This window comes from Drosophila navojoa, chromosome 3 (assembly GCF_054131105.1).
Source record: "Drosophila navojoa isolate 15081-1374.11 chromosome 3, UAZ_NAV_1.0, whole genome shotgun sequence".
Classification (NCBI taxonomy): domain Eukaryota; kingdom Metazoa; phylum Arthropoda; class Insecta; order Diptera; family Drosophilidae; genus Drosophila; species Drosophila navojoa.
This window is the reverse complement of record NC_142891.1, coordinates 13,377,666-13,399,006: the sequence shown is the minus strand read 5'-3', so window position 1 is coordinate 13,399,006 and position 21,341 is coordinate 13,377,666. Positions and strand designations below refer to the sequence as shown.

At 32.1% G+C, this 21,341-nt stretch overlaps 1 protein-coding gene across 2 annotated transcripts in view; it reads left to right on the top strand.

Annotated features, from left to right (window-relative positions):
• LOC108658595 (beta-1,4-glucuronyltransferase 1) overlaps window positions 1-21,341 on the top strand; it is a 78,469-nt gene that overhangs the window by 1,977 nt on the left and 55,151 nt on the right. For both annotated transcript variants that reach the window (XM_089257029.1, XM_089257028.1), the window contains exon 2: window positions 8,209-8,249. The gene's annotated coding sequence lies outside the window, so the exon portion shown is untranslated. The remainder of the gene's footprint in view (window positions 1-8,208; window positions 8,250-21,341) is intronic.

The window sequence follows — 21,341 nt, the reverse complement described above, 5'->3', positions numbered from 1 at the left end:
TTTTTTGTTTCCATATCGAATCTATGCCAGCATTATTAAAACCTGATTCCATTGACAATGGGAATTCCGGGCATAATAGGTTTGTTTTGGATTTCAACAAAACGTTAATTGGAAATTAAAAGTTTTTTGATGAATTGTGACATATTGAATTTTCCAGTTTATATATCAAATCATAAAACTATTTCATTTAGTGTTGTTCTTTAATATATTAAAAAATTATAAATGACATTAATGAATTATTGTTATAAGTTTCCACTGAAATTTGTTAGCTTCCACAAATTATGTATTCATTAATAACTCAATCATTTAATTTCCATTTGGATATGAGGAACGTTTTCCGTGAGCCACATTTTCACAAATTAAGCAAGTTGATTTCGTTTTAATAAGCTAATTAATAACTCGTAAAAACAACATAAAACGTATTCATATGCCATTTAAATTGTCAAAAAACATATTTGTTGAATGGCCAAAAAGTATATAATTTATGCTCGAAGCTGTTAAAAATAGGAAAATAGTCGAACGATTGCTCAGTGGACTGAAAGAAAAAAGAAAAGAGAGAAAGAGAGAGAGAGAATTTAGAAGTGTTCGTTTTTTTATCGTGTTGATAGTAAATTAAATTTTTGAATATTTTGTTACGTTTAGTTTTCCATAATTTATTTTTGAAGACTTTCAACTGATTTAGATGTCCATAAAAAAATGAAAATGTATTTCAACGTGTTTCTAACTTTGTATTCGTCTAGTACTTCGTTGAAATTTAAGATGTAATAAATTTGTGAGAGATAAAAATAAAAAGAATTTTTTAAAGGCTGAGCTCATTAAAAAATGAACTTTAATCCATGCCGCATTTATTTTCAGTTAGTCGAGAGTAAGCTTGCTTATCTGTAATGGTTTTGCGCTCACAACAAAATTTACGCTAACATTATTTTTGTTATCAAGTGGCTTTGACGTTTATCGCAATTTACTTGGCAAACATTACCTCAGTCAGATGCTAAGAAAAAGGCTTTTCTCCCTGGGAGATAGAGTCGAGCCGATAAGCTGTCGCAGTTTCAGTTTCAGCTGACGCCCAACCAATTCGATACGTAAAGGCGCACTGCAGTAGCTGTTTAATAAGCGTATGATAAGCTTGACACATATATTTACACTTGTCGGGCGATAAAAAAAAAAATTAAATGAATATAAAAGTCTGAACGGAAGTGAGTAGAATTTGCGATTATAAATAGCTAAAGATTCTGATAAAAGGAGCATAGAAAATATATACTTTGTTGAATAGAGCTGCGGGCTTTGTGGAATGAAATTAGTATATTTTCTTCTGTTCTATTTGATTCTTCTATTATTCTATTATTTATTTTTAAGTAATAACTGCAAATTTATTAATGATGGTCATTATTAGAAATCAGTAGTAGTTTTATTTTGTATTATATTTATTTATTATATTTATTTATTATATATTATTTTTTATATATAAATAAATATTAATATTTATAGTTGATTAAATATTACAAATTTCTTTATGCTATTTTTAACAAATAAAACATGGCTTGAAGTTTAACTAATGTTCAACAGTTTTTACTTATAAAGCGATATTTTAGTAATTACATTATTAAGTTTTTAAGCTTGCTGTATTTTTATTATACTGAAAATTTATTTTTATTTTCAAACTCTAATGCTTTATTAAAATATAAAAAAGTAAAAAAATGATTCCCTAAGATTCTGAATATAAGAAAATTTAGAAAGAAAAAAATTAAGAGATCTATTACCTAAAAGAACATTGTGAATTTAAGAAAGCACCATGTTTAATTTATACATTCACTTTTAATTATCTCTAGGCATTAACACCTGAGCAATGTCTTGGTCCTGTCATCGTTCTTAAGCAGGTTTTAGTCCAGCACTTATAGCTAATGACTTTCTAAATTCATTAATATTTAATTAGTTACTGTGAGTGATTTGTTGATGAAGTTCTTTCTATTTGTTATGTTCAAATTTGTTGATTAAGTGTTATTTCTGTTTAAAGACAATTTAGCGTTAAGCCAAATGCAAATATCAGCATCTTCTTTGTTTACAAATCTAATAATACCCCTCTTAAATCATTGTTAAATAAAGTGTGTGTGCATTAATGTTTAAAAGCTTAAAATCAACTGAATTATTAATTGCTCAGCTGCAGCGACTTCAGCGGTGCATAATTAATTAAACACTCCAACCACCAATCGATGGGACAAAGTAACACATTCAGTCCCCTGACCCACAGAGCAAAAGTTGTTTGGGCCGCTTTTAAAGACAGTTTGGTTGATATAAGTTGCTAGCGTGCATATGCTATATATGTTCACATATACTGGATGGAGGAATACATATATTATGTGTTTACACGAAATTCGTTTGGCAGCAAGCGTCATGGCAACAAAAACAACAGCCAAATATGTATTCGATGGGGGCACGTGCGTTGTCTGTCAGGGTTCAGCGGGTTAGCATGTGTTTTTTTTTTTTTTCTTTATGAAGCTGTCTGCAAATGCAAAATGCCGCATTAATTTCAATTTATGCTTAGCATTTTATTTTGTAAACTTTTTTATTTCTTTTACATTTTTAATGACTATTTTTTTTAAGCAATCATAATGGTTTTCGATTGCAAAATATTTGTATTTAATTTCTGGATTTATCATTAAAATTTGTCATTTTTCCTTTGTTTACACTTTTAAATGGCTTATAATAATAAAAACTTTTAAAACGTGCTTTTGGCGAAAAAAAAAATGATAAATTATCGTGAGACTCGAAGTTTTTAATGGGAATGCCAGTGAGTCAAATGTGAAATAAAGTTAAAAGTGTTTTTTTTTTTTACGTACACTCACAAGGGAATCCGAAAGAACTGTCAAATAAAAAGCAAAATAACAAATATATATATATTTTTTTTATAAATAAATTGATATTTTTTGTAAGACTTTTTACTTGTTATTTTGTAATTTTGTTTACAGAGTATTTTATAGTAAGATAAGATTAGAAAACATAATACACCCATCCATCTGGGTATGCTTTCTAGCTCTTCTTCTTGCTCCTTTGACTCATTATTAATGGAGCCAATCGATTTTCTGTGCTAATTGCGTAAACTTTTTTATTTCCTGCACACAAATTTTCCAACTACTCAAAAAGTTTGATGCTCACCCGTTTCCCTTGATAATGAACTTTAGCCGTAATTAATGCGCGCCATTACCAAAAAACTCAATCAAGCGATAGCGACCCAACTCACGTACGCGTACTCGTGCATAGGCTAGGCCCCATTCAAGGTAACTGACCTTGGCCCAAATTATTTGCAGTCCATATTTAAAAGAAGTGAACACAATACAATTTACACTTGAATTAATCACAAGCTCGACCTTAAATGTAAGCCAAGTCCATTTCACAGACGTCTCAAATCAGCTGTCAGTCAGCTTTGGTCGCCATTGCAAGCTCAGTGGGGGAACGGGGAAGTGAAGTGGACGGATGTAGGAGTGTGGGAGTGCTGGGTCCCTTATGACAACATGCTTCCCTAGCTTGGTGTTATTTTACACTTTTGTGGTTAACCGCAAATAAGCATTTTGTGCATTTTGTTTTTTTGGTTTTTCGATTTTTACCCCTCACTCTCCCCCTCTCTCTCTCTTTCTCTCTGTATGACTCCATCTCTTTCGTTTTCCATTTGCCCAACTCAAAGTTGGCCATTTGTAAAAGTTGAGCTCGGTCTCGTGTTGGGGAAAATTGACTGTTTAGCTGGCTTACTTGTCCTGCTTGCTTGGTCATCAATAGAATTTCAGTTCTCCCTTTTTCTTTTCATTTTCCCTTTTTTGTTCGCATTTCGGCAAGGCAAATTTTCACAGTTAGCTGCGTTTTTACGACATTCCCATGATTTTGTGCTTACGTCTCAATGCGCAGAAAGTGCGATGATTTATTTATTTACTTTTTTTTAAATTTATTTATTTATTTTTGTGAGAAGCGTTGCCATTGACAATATGCCCTTAAGATATCAAATAACGGCAGCATGAATATATACTTCTATCGCATATATTATGCAGGAATCTTAAAGCACTTTGCTGTCTAGTAATAAGACTTCTTTCAATTGTTTTCGGAAACGAAAAATGTTCTATGATAAATATATATGTAGGTTGTTAGTCAGATTTTGATGTTATCATAAACTTTTGTCTATCTGCGAGTCATTTTAGTATAATTTAGCTCATTCTTATCGAAATATTTGTCTTCATTTGTTGGGTTAGGTATTATTTCATGGCAAAGATATCAAATATCATAAAACTTAAAGATTAAGAAAAGAAACTTTTATCAGCAAACCGAAAACTTTCTTAGTTAATAACAAGTTTTTGTTTATGTCAAAAATTTGTATCTGATATAAAATAATTTAAATGTTGTTTCAGTTCATTATATTTTTAATTTTATATATATTTAATTGAGTGCAAAATATTCAAAATGAAGTGATGTGGTTCAGAGAATATACAAAAAAAATTTTATTTTGATAATTGGGACTGATATGATTTTTTTAAACTTCTAATCATTTTTGTTTTAGAAATTAATATAAATATTTAAATTTTGTTTTTCTTAAATATTTAACAAAATATATTTTTTTTATTTTGCATTATAATTTTTTTTTAAGTTTATATTATTACTTTTTTTTTTAATAATAAAACTTTGTTATTGTTTTATATATATTTTTTAATTTTTTAAAATATGTTTATTTTCATAGTTTTTTTTTTTTTATAAATCGATTTTTTTGTTTGTTTTATAATATAAAATATAAATAAGTTTCTAGTTGAAATGTCTTTTTTTAGTGTTTATTTGGTTGCTATGATTTTTTCATATTGTAAGAATTTAAAATACTAAATCTTGAAGAGCTAGAGGAGATTTAAAAACTTTCTGCTAATTGGCTCTCAAAACTCTATAATGTTTATAATGGCTTATGTTTATGCTGAGTAGTGGCAGGAATTCCTTGTAAAACCAAGTGTCATAGCAACCGTTAGGCAGCCAACATGGCAAGCAGGCAGACAAGCAAGCAGCTCGACAGCTACATGGGTAAAAATGATGAAATATATTTCCTTTGCGTTCGCCTGGCAATTAGGCACGCAACCATTTGGTGGGTGGGCCCGGTACAGGTGGCCCTCAAACTGGGCGTGTGATGTGCTGACACCTTGGCAAGTGGGCGTGGCCAAGGTGCACATCCATGTGTTCTTCGCTTGACAAGCGCCCCAGGCACAGATGCGACGGGCAGGAGGTCTGTTTCTGTTTACGGTTGATTGAATTGAAGTGGGAAGCATGCGGCGTTAGTTTAACTAGAACTCGACCTGTAAAGTGTATTTAAGGGTGATTCTTAAAGTATTTAGTGTACATACATATCTGGAAGGCAAGCGTAATGGGGTGGATTGATCTAAGTAATGTGAACTATGGATGATTTGAGGATGTTTGCTAGAGGATTCTATATTATTATTTTCTATAGTGTGTGAGTCTGTGTATTACAAATATTCAACTTTAAGTTAAACTTTAATTCTAAAATTTAATAAAATAATTTCGATCTATATCTATTTATTTATTACCCTTGCAAATTCAAAAATATTTATTTTAAATTTTTAAATATTATTTATCTTTAATTTAGGTTTACTTGGAATTATTTCCAAAAAAAAAATATATATTTATTTATAAAATATTTTATTATATTTTGTTTTTTATTTTATTTTATTTTATTTATAAAATATTTTATGAAATTTTTATCATTTTTTCTTGGCCCTCACAAAGTTCCAAAATATATTCATTGTATTTCTATATATATTTATTTAGATTTAACCTGCTATTCAGCTTTCTTCTTCAAGAATCAACAAGCAAAACATATTTGAAAGCATGTTAAATGCCACAAAAGTCAATCCAGTCTCTCTATCCATAACACATGTTCTTTTTTTGTATACAAATCCAAAGTCTTTAGATTTCGCATCAATCACTCAACTTTGATGATGGCGAATGTCTTCATAAATTTCTTTATCTACGCTAACGTAATTAACGTTTTTATTCTTTTCGTATGCTAAACTCAAATTAGATATTCTATAAATAATCGATTAGCGCTCTTAAATTCAACTTGATCTGCTGCTTAAGGCTTTTGTTTATGCTTCTTAAATTTGCATTTATATTTTCGATATTTTCTCTCTCATTTTTTGATATCGAATAACAAACGTCTAGTTCAATAACCCAAGCCTCATTGAAATTTATTAAGAAATCACGCGAAGTCTTTTCCCGTGCTGACTAATTTTCAGGAATTTTTAAAGCGAATGCTTCGTGATTTGTGTCTCTACCCTCTGGGGCATCGAAAATGTATTTTTATATTGTTATTGTCGCAGTGCCTACTGCAACAGCGCAACAGCGCAACATCAACCACAAAGGCAACAACCACAAAAATAATACAATAAGCCCGCCGATAAATCTGTTTTCATTACTCATTAGAGCAGCAGTCGCCGGGGTATCATTTATGGTTCCATTCACTGAGCCCTGCGCATTTAAATGGCAAGATTTTTGTAATTTGTGAATTTAAACCTAATGTTGATTTTTCGCATGTGGTTGATTTTCTTTTATTTATTTATTGTTGTTCGTAATGCCTTTTATTTATTTTTGTTCTCCCATAAAGGAACAACGAATTTTGCAATTTGCAATGCAATTCCAAATTATTTTTGTATGGTTTATTCATTCAAATTGACTGGAATATTGCAGTCCGTGTTTTTTTTTTTTTTTTTTTTTTTTTTTTTTTAATTCTACTACGTGAGGATTTATATAACGAGTTAAGTCATAATAATACAATAGTATAATATATATATTATACTGTGCTTATTTTTACCTGTCTGCTCTATAGTCACATATATAACAGACAATATTTTTTACTTGGAGCTTGATATTTAAATTTCTAATATTTTTTAAAATTCTTTTGCAATGATTTATAGTCTGCAGCTTTTCTTAAACTTTACTTTTTACTTCATTTTTCCTTACCTTTGTTTATCTAAGCGAAATATTCCGCTGTTCGCATTGTTTGCACTTTGGCTGCAAATGTCTTTCTTATCGCTGCCGTTAGTTAACCAAAACATCCTTCAAACCCAATCCAAATTGCAATATTCACGCAAAAATCAACGAACCATGCAAATTGACTTCCGTTGTCTCGAGTGGGCCGACGAGGAGGAGCTGGAGGAGTAGGAGGAGGTAACGTTTTCTGCTTGCCCAGATTGCACTTGTTCTGCTTCAGTTATGCTCGATGCGGACTCAGTGGGTTCCGCCCACACGAGGCTGAGGCTGTGCGGACCTTTTGCTAATTATGTTTATGGCCGAATTCTCGATAAAGTTTTCCATGTCACGTAGTTTGTTGAAAAGTCATTATAGTAGAGAATGTGTGCACTCCAGCTCTTCTTTTATCTCCTTCATTTTTTTTGTTAGTGGGCGAAAACTTAATATTCTGTGCTTTAGTTTCTTTTTATCTTTCAAGTTTGCTTTTATGTTAATGACAATTGTTTTTTAAGCTCAAATAGAAATAGGAAAAAAAACTTTACTGAAAATTGAATATGTATTAAATGTGTGTATGTGTGTGTGTTTTTTTTTAAACCAAAAAATTCGTTTGATGTTGTTAGATACTTATCAAAAAATTGCTGCGATGATAGGCCTAACGTTTTGTTGGCGTTAAACTATTATTATAGAATATTTTCATTAGGCGCAGATGCATAAATCGTTTATCTGTCTGTCGTCTGATAGTCAGTCCGTCTGGTATGCCACTTGAAAAACAGTTAATCTAATCTAACTTACAAATATGAAAATAAATTGAATATATCAAATATTAAAAAAAGATAAATTATTAAACTACCCTAGAAATTATAGGGTATTTCATAGTGCAACTTACCTGCATCTAGTCAAATTAATTAATTACACAATATCTTCAAGTAAACCCAGTTTTTAATACGCCATTTATGAGTCGGACTTTCTCCATTTGTGCATCACTTTTTAAGCTCAGCCATAAAAAAAAAACAATTAAAATCGTTTTCAAATGCATTCAGAACACTTGAACACTTTTCAGTCCATTGAGCAAATGCGATTAGTCGACTGAGTGTTTGGGGCTAATTTCAACGGCATTTTCGTGCTCGTTTTAACGAATTGTTATTTTACATTCGAGCAATTAGTTCGGCTCTCCAATTGCTAATTGAATTTGCTTCTTATCTCTTGCAGACAAAGACCAGCTGCGGCCAACGCTCAACATTTTGGATAAGGTGAGTTGAACTTTCAGTTGAGCTGTCATTTGTTATGGACTGTAATTCATTTGTATGAGTTTAATTCTTATTAAAAAAAAATTCCATATGAGATGTATGTATATTAAATGTATAGTTAAACAACGAATGATAGCAGCCGAAATGTATTTGTTTTTCAATAAATTTGAAGTTATTCATAAAGTCGAGCGATTTCTAGCTAACCTCTGGGGTAAAATATTGTATTATTATTTAATTATTTTTATTTATTGTTTATTATTGCTTTATTGCAGCTCTTGTCCTTAAGTCTGCAGCGTATTTATTTTACTACTAAATTTATATATTTTTATTATAATGCAAATTATTATTATATTCATTTATAGTTATATTAATCCGTCCGTCATGTTTTGAAGCTAGAATCTTAAAAATTACATAATTAATTGAATTAATTCTTATATTGCCTGCCTTACCAAACTTATAGGGCTCTTTGGGGGCGTGCCTTATGCACAATAGCCTATATCCCAAAGTTTTCGAGCGCAAGCAAGCCCCAGAATTATGAAGTTAGATTAACGTAACGAAATCCCTCGCCATCGAGGGCGAGTTGTTATTGTATTTAACGTTTCCTTAATGCATGCACAGCAAATTCAATTTGCTCTGGGCTTAGCTCTTAAAAGTTCCATATACCCTTTTTCCCATTTTCATATTCTGGGGCTCAGAGCATTAAACCGTTTATGGCTTAAAACCACTATTATTATTGGGTGAATGCTTTATAAGATTAGAAATTATAAATGAATTAAGCTTATATTTTAGCTCTATCCTGCCAAATAGAAAATAGTATAAAAATGTTTATTTGTGCATTTGTATACTATTTGTAACTATTTGTAGCATCTTAAGGGTTAGCAGAATATGTGAATATATTTTTTTGCAATGAAATATATATTTACTTATATATGTGCATTTAACTTGTATTGATAATAATTCATTTATTTTGGCTTGAAACTAAATTTTGTATGAATTCTATATTAAAAAGCTCCTACGATAATCCACTAACTAGGTTGGAGTTTCTTATATGCAATTTATTCTTACCCAAAGTCTTTAACTATGAGAAGATTTGTTAAATTATGAAAAAAGTATATATAATTAATTTTTTTTTTAATTTTCGCATATTATTTATATGGCTTTTATTATAATTTCATCCATGTTAGATAAATTAGATAAAGTTTGGCAGCTTTTGGTTGCCGCAGCGCTGAAATATAATGCTTTAATCATTCGACCTGGTTAAAATTATAATGTGTAAAATATATCTCGAGTTTGAAACTATTATCGTACATGCATCTGGCGTAATTTTGCAAAACAAAAAATAAATAAAGTTTTAAATAGTTTGGAAATAAACATAATAGTTTTTCCCCGTGTGTAAAAAGTAGAGAAAAAAGGAAATTTAAGGCTTGATTTCATTTTTCGATTTTTTAAAGACACGTTAAATGCTGCCTTGATTGCGCTAAAGAGCATTCAGAATTTGTTTAGCCAAATGACGTACATATGTACGTGCATAGAGGAGATGCTAATCACGGTTGCGGTAATCAATTCATCTCCCTCGTTATCCTGGCTGTGTATACATTTGATCTAGCCATCAATCAGCGATAATTTGCTGGCACTTATTGGCGCATTGATTAGCCACAAGCTGTCACTGATTGCCAGCTGCGCTCGATTACAACAAAGCCAATCGCATCCCGGCCGGAGCACTTGAGTGGGGCGCATGAAAACATTGTAGTCTACTTTTAGGATTCGCGGGCACAATTAATCTTGTCGGCACTCGGGCACGAGCAGAGGGCAACAAAAGCAAAAACCACATCTGCGTGCTTTGTTGTAATTAATATGCAAATGAACAAGTCTAGGCAGACAAAGCCCAGCGACAACGACAACGCCGGCCGAGGCAGCGGCAGAGGCAGAGGCAGCAAAGACGCCGCGACGTCAAAAACATTTGCACAAATCATCGGCTAAAGTGTTTCGAGAGAGTTAGGGAGAGGACGCCAAGTGTGGCTAATTGTTATGCAAACGGGCACACTGTAGAACAAGTTGTTGTTGTTGTTGTTGTTGTAGTTGTAATTGCAATGCTTAAACTGTTGTGAACTTCTGCAGTGCGGTTAAAGTCCAGTTGAAAGTCCAAAGTAAACCATTTTGAGTTTTGCTGGATAAATTTAATTATATATTGTTAACTGCTGTCAGACTGCTGCTGCTGCTGCTGCTGCTGACACAGACCGCACGTGCTGCTGGTTGCTTAAATGTATTTGGCACCATGCCATAAAGAAGAAGAAAAACGCCATCGATGCAGTTGCTGGCTCGCCAAGACAGATGAACAGCAGCCGCAGCAACAGCAACAGCAGCAGACGAGCCACTCAAACTTGACAGAGGCTGAGTGAGTGTGGCCCTTGTGTGTGGCTAAGGCGCAAGGCCAAGACACAGCCACAAGCAGCACTCACACACACTCACACACACACACAGTCACATACCGAAACACTCTCACACATACATGTTTATTCACACTTGATTGCCTTGGCCAAGTTTGATGCTCAGGCTGAGCATCCTTTTAAATGAATTTGCGCAAAATACATTATAAATTTTGAGCTGTATGCGCGCTTTTCAGTTAGTTGATTGCTTAAAAGCTTTCAAAACACACACACATACACACAAGCCACTGCTTCTCTATGCGTGTGCGTGTGTGTGTTTATTTATCGATAGCCATTGGCTTTGTGGCTTTTGAAAATCGATAGTTTTTGTTTGCGTCTTTTATTTGAATTGCGGCTTGAATTGATATGCCATTTCGTAAAATTGTGTGTAAATATCTTGAGCTGTGGTTTGTGAAATATTTATGCTCATTATTATGTTAGTCATTTGCAAGTTGTAAGTAGTTATTTGATAGAAATTTTTCAATGACATATATGTAAATGAGAGAATTTATGGACAAAAAGTGCTTTGGGAGTTCTTTGAAATATTAAGAGAATTTGGTATTTGTTATTAATTTTAAACCATTTTTTCACTTATTGTTTTTGTTATTATTATTTTTTGTATTAGATAGTTGTTTGAGTTATAGATTGGTGATTATATAATTGTTGAGGATATACGGGGAGTTGTATTATATAGTCCGTGAGGGATTATATTATGGGTTTGTATTATAGATGTGTTTAGTATATATTTTTTATTTATATATTTTTTTATTATATATTTTTTTTTTTTTATATACTTTTTTTATATACTTTTTTATTATATATTTTTATTATTATATTTTTTATTACATTTATTTTATTTATATTATTTATTATTATTTTTTTTTATATAATTAATATTAAATTTACATATTTACGCATTTGGTATGTATTAATAAATCCATCAATCGCTCGCGCTTTTATGTATATTAATATGATTTAACATTAACTTGAATTATTTGTATTTGTATTTGTAATTTTTTTCTTTTTTCCTTTGTCGCTCCTGCAAAAAAGATCAATATTAAAATTGTTACCAAAGTTTGTTTTTTAAGCTAAATGGCAAAATATATTTTAAGTACTTTTAAGTAGATAAGTCTAGGCTAACTTTTAAGTTACCTGAATGGGATTTTGAGTAATGGCAAAATATGCAAACATATTTATATATTTATATATTACATAGGCAGCTGTAGAGTGGAGTGTGGCCAGATCTCTACGGTGGCCAGTCCATTTTGGCCAGTTTTACAAAAACTCATTAAAACTTTAACAATGCCCCAAATTTGACAGATGGCCATATGTGGGCGTGCGTCAGCCTGTGCGAGGCTGTTCAGGCTGTTCAGGCTGGCCATATGCTTTGGTTCTGTATGCTGTCCTATGACAGCCGCAGAGCGGACAATATGACAGCAAATTAAAAACGCGCTAAGCAACACTGAGAATGCTGGAAAAGTGAAAAGTGTAATGCGAATAGCAAGAGGAAGATGCTGAAAGGCTGTGCACAATGCGGAAATGGAAATGAAAATAAATGTTCATGTGTTAGTTACGAGTGCGCTGGCTTTTGTTTCCTGGGCGACGAAAAACGTTAAGAAAACTGCAGTTGCCGCCGAAGGAAAGCGTAAACAAAAAGAAATATGTAAGAGTGTTCACGTAACGGGAGGGTTCGACTAGGATATACTCTGTCTAATGATTGGGACTGATTCAGATTATAATTCTAATACTTTTAGTCTGAGAAAATATAGATATGGTACAAGAATTTAGAGTCTATATCTAGCTCGCTCTAGTTCTTTGAGATATGCTTCATAATGTAATTCTTTCAAATCCCTAGAAAGATACAGAAATATATCTATAATATAGGCTCTCTAGCCTCTGCTAGACTTCGTCTCTCTGATGAGCTCAATTGAAATAGTGTTACATCCCTTTTCCGAGAACTAATATGCCCTTTCGTTTGATCCACTCTCACTTGTATTTAGGGTATAACAACAATGTCATAAAGTTTTCAGCTATGCAACGCTGGAGCATTTCCTATGCCAGTTGTTATTGCTGTTCTTGTTTTAATTTATGCCCATGAGAGGAGACGCCAGTCGACAGGCGGCGAATGCATCGTATATGCAGAGCCGACCCAACTTCTAGAGTGCGCACTGTAGGTGCAGAGAAAAGCTGCTTAAAAGGATTAGCATGCAGCAGGCGAAAAGTCCTTGACCAAAATTTGCACAGCCAGAGCCTTGGAAATGGGCACACGGCGCTTTGTTTTCGCCATTCGAAGTAAATCTGCGCTGTGCGACGACAAACAACGAAAATTACTTCAGTTTTGCGTAACTAATGCGCCACAAGTAAATAATAGTTACAATAAAAAAAATAATAATTGTTTGCTTCTAATTATTGTTAGCTTAAAAGCTCAAATTGGCTTAGCAAATTACCATAAAAAGAAAACAAAAAATATAAAAAGAATTTCTTTTAGTACTACAATAAATGAATTTAAAAAAAAGGGAATGAAATATTGAAACTCAAAAATTGGGAATACGAATGAGAATATTTTGCAAATAATAATCAACTATTATTTATTTTATAAAATTTATTTATATTTAAAAAATAATTTGATATATGACAATGAGTTATTTTTATACAGAGTGATTGAAATATTTAACTAAAAATTATATTTCCGATCAAAACAATTATAATATACAAAATAAAATGAAATTTTTGGCTTAAACAGCATCGATTAATTCAGGCTGTAGTTTAGTATGCTGGATTAAAAGTGTACAACGCAAAATTCAGTTAAATATCATGTATAAACTAATTTAAATCTAAGGCTGTCGTTGGTAATCCGAAATTCGAGCAAAGACTAACACAATGTAAATTAAAAACCCACGCAAAATCGCATTTAATTTGCTATTCTATATCTAAAATCCATTCCTTAGATTATTTTCCTGCACTACTTTGTGTAATGCAAAAATGATTAGATTAGATTTTATTCGTAAGACGTGAACAGCAGCAAAGTCCAATGAAATTTGAATCGCCAATCGATGTTGAAACTAGGCCAACCATTCAATTTAGCATAAAGGAACTAAAGATTTTCAAATAACCTGAAGTGAAATGGTAGACTCAGTTAACATTTCAAATGCTACTTAATTAAAATGTAGACTCTTATGCAGTTTCAGTTTGAGTTTCGTCTTTTCTACAATTATTTACAGCACCTTTGTTTGGCCCGACTTAGCTGAGCATTATCCTTAGGCAGAGCAAATTGCTTCTTGTTTTGTTCTGTGTTTTGTTATTGTGGCTTAGTGGAATTGGTCCGCTCTTAATCATTTCGTCGTTTTGCGTGTTTGACTGCCAAGTTGTTGTTGTTGTTCTTTTTTTCTCAGTTACTTGTTGTATTTGGTTTTTGGCCAAGTCATTTGCCAACAGCTTTCATGTCCATTTTCCTTGGGCCAGCCGCATTGTGTGCGTTCTTCCTTTTCCGTTTTCTTTTCTCTTCTTCTGGGTTGCCCATTGTTATTCTTGTAGTTGTTTTGTTTGGATTTGTGCGGTTCTTTGGGATTCGTTTCACTTTTTTCCTCAACTGCTTGCAACTTTTTCGTAATTGAGCGATTCTTTCTATACTTTATCAGAGGTTTTTCAGGTTCTACTTTTAGCGATTTTCAATCGTAATGATTGGCAATGGATGCTTCCTTCCTTTTTTTTTTTCTAAAGAGCGTCCGAAAAGTCTTATAAAAAGAAAAACTTAAAATTTAATGAGAAAATTTTAGTCAGTTTAAGGGGAAAATCTATGGTCTTTTTAGAACTTGCGTGATATGAATAGAAACCTGTTTTGGCTTGTGAGGAAGATAATTAAATATTTAAAACGTGGAACTTCTAAGTTAAAAAGTGGAGAGCAAGTGTATAAAAGTAAAAACTTAAATTTAACAAAAAATCCTGAAAAATAATAAGAGGTATTCAAATTTAAAAAGAAAACTTTTAAATTGAAATAAAAAAATACTTAAAATATATAAGTTTATGTCTCACAAATTTAAATACATTTTCTGTAAATTTTAATCTGAGGAAATTTTCAAACTTGGCACATTGCCGCATAGATTTATAGCTACTTGACTTGACTTGGAGTATAAACAGAATTTTGTCGGTCGTTTCACAACACTTAACACATCATGATCCGCAACAGCGAGCTCCATTATCATATGTGTAAACACACGGCACTCCAAACTTTACCTGAGTCAGGTCGGTGTAGGTCTGGCTGTGGGTGTGTGTGAGATAGGGAGAAGGAGAGGGAGCGGTGTCTATTTGCTTGTAGCTGCTTGACAAGCTGAGGCAAAATATTTACGACACTTCAACCGTAAATCAGAGCACACGTTGTTCACTTCCCATCCTCAGAGAGGCGACACACACTCCCACACACACACTGAGTCGCGCGATGCACATAATATCATTAAAAACAAATTGAGCACATTAATAAATATGAATTATGATTGTTAATAAAAAATGATGGCCAGAGCAGTGGCAATGGACCAGAAGCGATACGAAGAGTCCACTGAGAGCATGAGGATTGAGCACAAGAAATCGAAAACGTTGACTCCAGAGGCCCACTTGACACTTCCAGCAGCAGCAGGAGTAGCAACGGCAGCACTGCATTTGAGCTTGGCGGGCGGGGGCGGTTGTAGTCTGCCACGCCTCTGCACAGTTGTTGAAGGCAAACAGAAAATATGGAAACATTTTTGCGGCCACTTGCCACAATCTTCCTTGCCCGAACGTTCTGTTGCATAACTTTTGGCGCTTAAAAATGCGGCAGACATCATAAATCAATTTATGGCTTTAGCATGCAGACAGCAGGCATCTAGGGAACGAGACGAGCAAAGGGAAACACATACAGGGATGAAGAGTGGGGGGAGAGAGGAAGATCTGGGACCGCAGCCAATGACGGAGCAATAGTCAGAGCCCTTTTAGTGTGCTTCCATCCGAGGCTTATGGCTCAACGCTCCCCGTTCCCCCACCCTCCACTCGAGTAACTAGCTTCAGTTGCTCTCGATGTTGCGGAAATTATGCTTGCGTGTGCTTTTCGTAGCATTTGTAGTTGAGGAATTTATGCAGGTGTAAACAAGCTGAGCATCGAGCAAACAGTTCTCACCGAGTGCCATACAAAGTGGAGCATTACATTCCGATTATCATTCCGATTATGAGAAAGAGACAGAGCACTAAACCTGTGCTCTTAATTGACTTGCCATATGGCTGGTATTTGGCTTAGGTAGCGCAATAGAGATCGTAGAGGCATCTAATCCATTGCCGATATGAGAATAAAATGCTTCCGGTAATCTAAATAGGTTTCTTGATGTGACTTATAAAGAGTATTGTTCTTCAACATCCAATAATTGGAATTGATTAAATTAAATATTTTATTCTACAAAACAAATATATATAAAAAAATAAAAGTTTAAAAATTGATTTGAATTAATTAAATTAAATATTTTATCTTGCAAAACAAATATATAAATCAATGTTTAAAAATTGAATTAATTAAATTCAATATTTCCTATCGATTTTTATAAAGAGTAAAGTACTAAAACATCAAATAGTATTTCGAATAATTAAATTCAATATTTTATCTTGTAAAAACAAATATATAAATAAAACTTTAAGTATTAATTCACGATCGACAACTTAAAAAAAATGTGATTATCGATTTTTAAAATGAAATGTTAGACAGAAGGCAAGTGAAAATTAAAAAAGTCTAGTCCCAGGACTAAAGCAAAATGTTTTGCACTGAAATGAAATATTCAGCTAATTTAAAATTTAGATTTTTTTTTAAAGTTTTGTCAAAAATGTTCAAGTCTGTAATGTAAAAAATATGAAAATAGGATTCCAAAAAAAGCCTTAGATTTATTTAATAAAATCTGTCGCAACGCATTCTAGTTAAAATAGCAAAATATCATAAACAAATGTCACGGCTAGTTAAAGCTTGAACAAATTAAATCCAATTAGAATTTGTTTCAATCCAATTTGAACGCAGAAAATGCGCAAGGCATTTTGATTTAAATTGGACCTAGCAAGCTAACGGTTTTTGCATTTCTTTAACAGCGTGACGCCATTTTTGTTGTTGTTTTCATTTTTGCTCTTATATTAATTTTGGCATTAGCCTGCGGCGTACAGAGCAGCTGGGAGTAAACCAAATCTTCAGCTTTTTATTTAGCTTTTTTTTTTTTTTTTACAGAGGAAACTGATGTGACGCCTACGCGAAACAAAAAAGTAAACTCACACACAAAAATAGGTTTTTTTTTATACTTGACTCATTTGCACTTGATTGTGCGCGGCGATAGCGTCAGTCTGTCAATTTCTTTTGTACCCTGTTGTGAATTGAAGAAGGGTATATTGGTTTTGTACAAGTTATTTATTTCGTTTATATATTTCTCAGTCAGAATCAGATTAAATATGCATATTAAACATAATTATTATTAATATTATTATTATTAAATACATATTATTTTATGTTATTTTAATTTCAATTTTATTTTTATTTTTATTTTATTTTATTGTATGAATTTTAAAAATACTATTTTTAATTGTTATTAAAATTTTTTTTTTTAATATTATTAAAATTATAAGCTGATTAATTCTTCTATCCTTCTTTCATATGGTCTAAAAATAATTGAAAAGTCTTAAGAAAAATCTATGAATAGCATAAAAAATTAACTCAATATTGTATACTTGATACATTGTCTTTGGCAAGTATTATTTAGTCAGCTACGCCCGACTATAATGTTTTCACATGACTTTCTTTTGTTTATTTTTATTATTTTTTGCTGCTATTGAGCTCTGTAGAGAGTGACAGTGAGGCCATGAATTGTGCTGAAACGTAATGGGGCAACTTATCAATAAGAAGCGAAGCCTGAATTTAAGTCAAAGAATCATTATTGATACTGAGCTCATCCTTTCAGATTGCTCGCATTTCTGCCTAGTCATTTTTTGACAGTTTGTAATTTGAGTTCCAGCTTGAGCCACGCAACTGTGTGTCTGAGTGTGTGTGTGTGTGTATCTCTGTATCAGTTTTTGTATCCAGTTTTTTTCTGCAGCTGCAGCATCATCATCATCATCATCATTAACATTATCATTGACAGCGGGCGTATCGTTTTCCTTTTCATTGCGTTTGACATAACTCACAAGTGTCGCTCGCAGCCCTCCGCCTTGGCTTTACTCTACTTCTTCTTTCATTTTGTTATACTTTCTTCTTTACAGTTTCAGTGTTTGTGTGTAAGTTTGTGTGTGTGTGTGTGTCTATTACATGGGCGATACGTTTCAATCTTCTGATAAGATTTAATGTGCCTAACGTGACGTAAAATGTTGCTAATTAACTGTTAAGCAAGCCCAGGTAACGACTCACAGCCAAGCTGTGGATAAAGCTAGCAGACTCTATCTGCCTGTGGGTGGGGAGCTTCAACTTAATAACTGGAAAATTTCCACATTAATTGTAAGTATATGCGCAGCTAACGAACGATATGTATGATAAATGATATGGAATAGTGGCTGCAATGCGTGAAAGCACATTATAGTGTACTTAGTAATTAGCTTAGCTCACCGAATAGGAATTTACTTTCTACGAAAATATTTGCTGCTTAAGCTGCTTTTGTGCTCATAAAACAAATGTGCTTAAAAATTTGTTAATGCTGAATTTGACAATTAGCGTATAGTTTAGCCTTTAAAATTGATGTAGTTTATATGTGTTCTCTGCGACTCTCATGGCATTGCGTTTGTTTGCTACAGTTATTTATATATTTTTACTGTGATGCATTTAAAGGCTGTTTGACTTTAAGTCTTTAAGCTGGTTGAATAAGTGTATTTAATATTTTGTGTTAATTTTGTTTGTCAACAGTCAATTTGTTCATTTTGATGGCTATCAGGTGATCAATGTAGTAAAAAATTTATGTTATTTGTAGTATTTTTATATTCTTATATCAGACACAATAATTGAAATTAAACTGAATTAAATTTAGTTCAAAAGCTACTTTTCAAAAATAATCTATATATCACTTAATTTTTTACAATATTTCTAAATATTACAGCAATTTTTTATTTTAAAATAACTTACAAAATATTATAAAAATTATCCAAAAAGTTTTTAGATATTTGCAAAATACAAAAATATAAAAATTAAACTACTATTATAGTAATATTCCTATTATTCAACTTCTAAAAAATTCCCTAAAATCCATAAATATAATATAATTCGAACTATTCGAAATGGTAAGGGGCTCAGTTTTTTTTTTTTTTTTTTTTTTTTTTTTTTTTTCGTTTTACACAGAATTTAAAATTATTGAGAATTATTGAGAACGAATTTCTTTCGACTTATCACGATTTTAGATTTAGCGGCATACAAGTTTAAAAGACTCGACTGTACGTTTAAATTTATAGGAATTTACTCACCATTGTGTCATCATTAGCCAAAAGTTTTTATTGTTATTCTATTTATATTCAAGTAGCACAGCATAGCATTAACCAAAGATTTAAGAACAGTTTCTGCTCATTTTTCGCATGCTATAAAACACGATATAGTATATATGTAGACAGTTATGTGCATGAGGCACTTAACAGCCACAGAAAAATGCAAAATGCTGAAAAGAATTTGGTGTTAGTTCGGTTATATAACTTATTTAATTATATATTCGATTCTCACAAATATACAGCATGTTTCCAAGAAACAGTTTGAGCCATTGTCTTTGCCAGTCGTTTTACAACTTCTAAAAAAAATAAGAAGTATTTCTCGTTTAATCATATATTCAACGAGCTAAAAAATTAATTTTGATCTATGGTTAAATTAAAAGCTAATGAAATTGATAGAAATTAGCATTTTGAAATATTTTCGAGAGATATGCAAATGATTTTAATAATAAGAATAATATAGCTAGGGGCTGGCGCTGAGGGTACCTCAAATTTATGCGCATCTCCATAGATACTTGAGCCGGTGCTTAAGTCGGCATTTCCTTTATATTCATAGTCAATTTGTCAAACAAAATGTTGTGCGCTGCTCGTTGTTCAGTCTGACTGATTGTCTCGCTGTCTGTCATACTTATGGGCCCTATGTACTTGGCGAGCATTCTTGATCTATGCCGTCAGACTAACTGTAAATGCTGTCGCTTTTGAGTGATTGACGCCTGCGGTGCGTGCGTGAGTGCAATTAGTTTTTTTTTTTTTGCCACCTAATTTGCATACTTCCGCATGCGATAAGAAGTCTGTTTGCTTATCAATATTGTATACCCTGCATGTGCTATCGATTTCATAGATAGGAGCTGAGATTATGAGACAGTTTGATTTTTGAAAATGTTTAATTTTATATCGAGTTTTTGTTAAGTTTTCTTTGAGTTGTTTATCTAATTGGATATATTCACTAAAAGTTATGGTATAACATAAAACCCTCAAATAAAAAGCCCTCTGAACATTTTATTACTTTATTAATTTACATTTAATTGATTTTTGTATAATTATTTTTAATTCATACTCTACATTTTATATTAATTATATGATTATAATAATATGTAGAATAAATGATTATACTAGATTTTCCAGACTACCCGACTTTTCTTAAAATATTTTACTAAAAATTATTTGTTGTATGATTTATATATACTTTATTTATAATTTATATATACTTTTATTTATAATTTTCTTAAATATATTTTTTTAAAATAAAGTTGCGACGTAGTCGATTGCTCTATGAGTTTTTTTAAGAGTATGAATAAAAGCCATTTATATGCAGACGTTGAGAAATGCCCAACTGATATTTCTTGATTTATTTTATTTATTTTATTAAATTATTAGTATGATCATTACATTTCTGCATTTTTTCTCAATATGTAATACATTTCTAGAGCATCTTCAACTGCATCCCTTTCGCTTTGCGCATATTCAATAGGTTTTGTTTTCAATATTTTATTGTTCATTGATTTGCAAGTCATTTGAGTTTTTTTTGCGTGTATGATTCGCTGCTGGGATTTAAGCAATTGCATGAGTCACTCGAGAGCTGCACTTGACAGTGATAAAGCATTTCATTGATATATGTTTCCCAACCTTTCAATTATGCAATTCCCAATTCCCAGCGGCTGTCACTGATTAACAACTTAATGCAGGGCTCAGCGCATTTTAGATATTGGGCAAACAAAAACTTAATGTCAAATGCTTGAACCATACAGTAAGACCTCGAGTTGACTAACAAGTGTTTGCCGTACAATTATTCAGTAGATACTCTCAAAATTTTTAATGGAGTCTTTTTCAATATTCTTTTTTGTTGTGACATTATAAAATGACTTTGAATTAACAATGAAAAGACACTTAATTCGTGTTTAACAAGTTTCTAATGTACTTAGTTTCGGGTTTTTTTTTTGTGTCATAATAACGCTTCATAATAAAGTTTATGGTTGTTTTTTCCTGTGAATTAATCAATTTGCTTCAATTGATAGAGAGTCAAACAAAGTTTAGGATTTTTAAAATAAAATTTGGTTTGTGCAAGATATAGGTAGAGCTCAGCATGTGGATACCTAAACAAAGTCTATAATATAAATTGTACTGTTCACACACTAAATTACTCGGTTTTCTACAAGGCATTACCACATCGATCGTCATGTTTGTGCTTCTAGCACGTACTTCTAACTCTAGAGCATCTTCT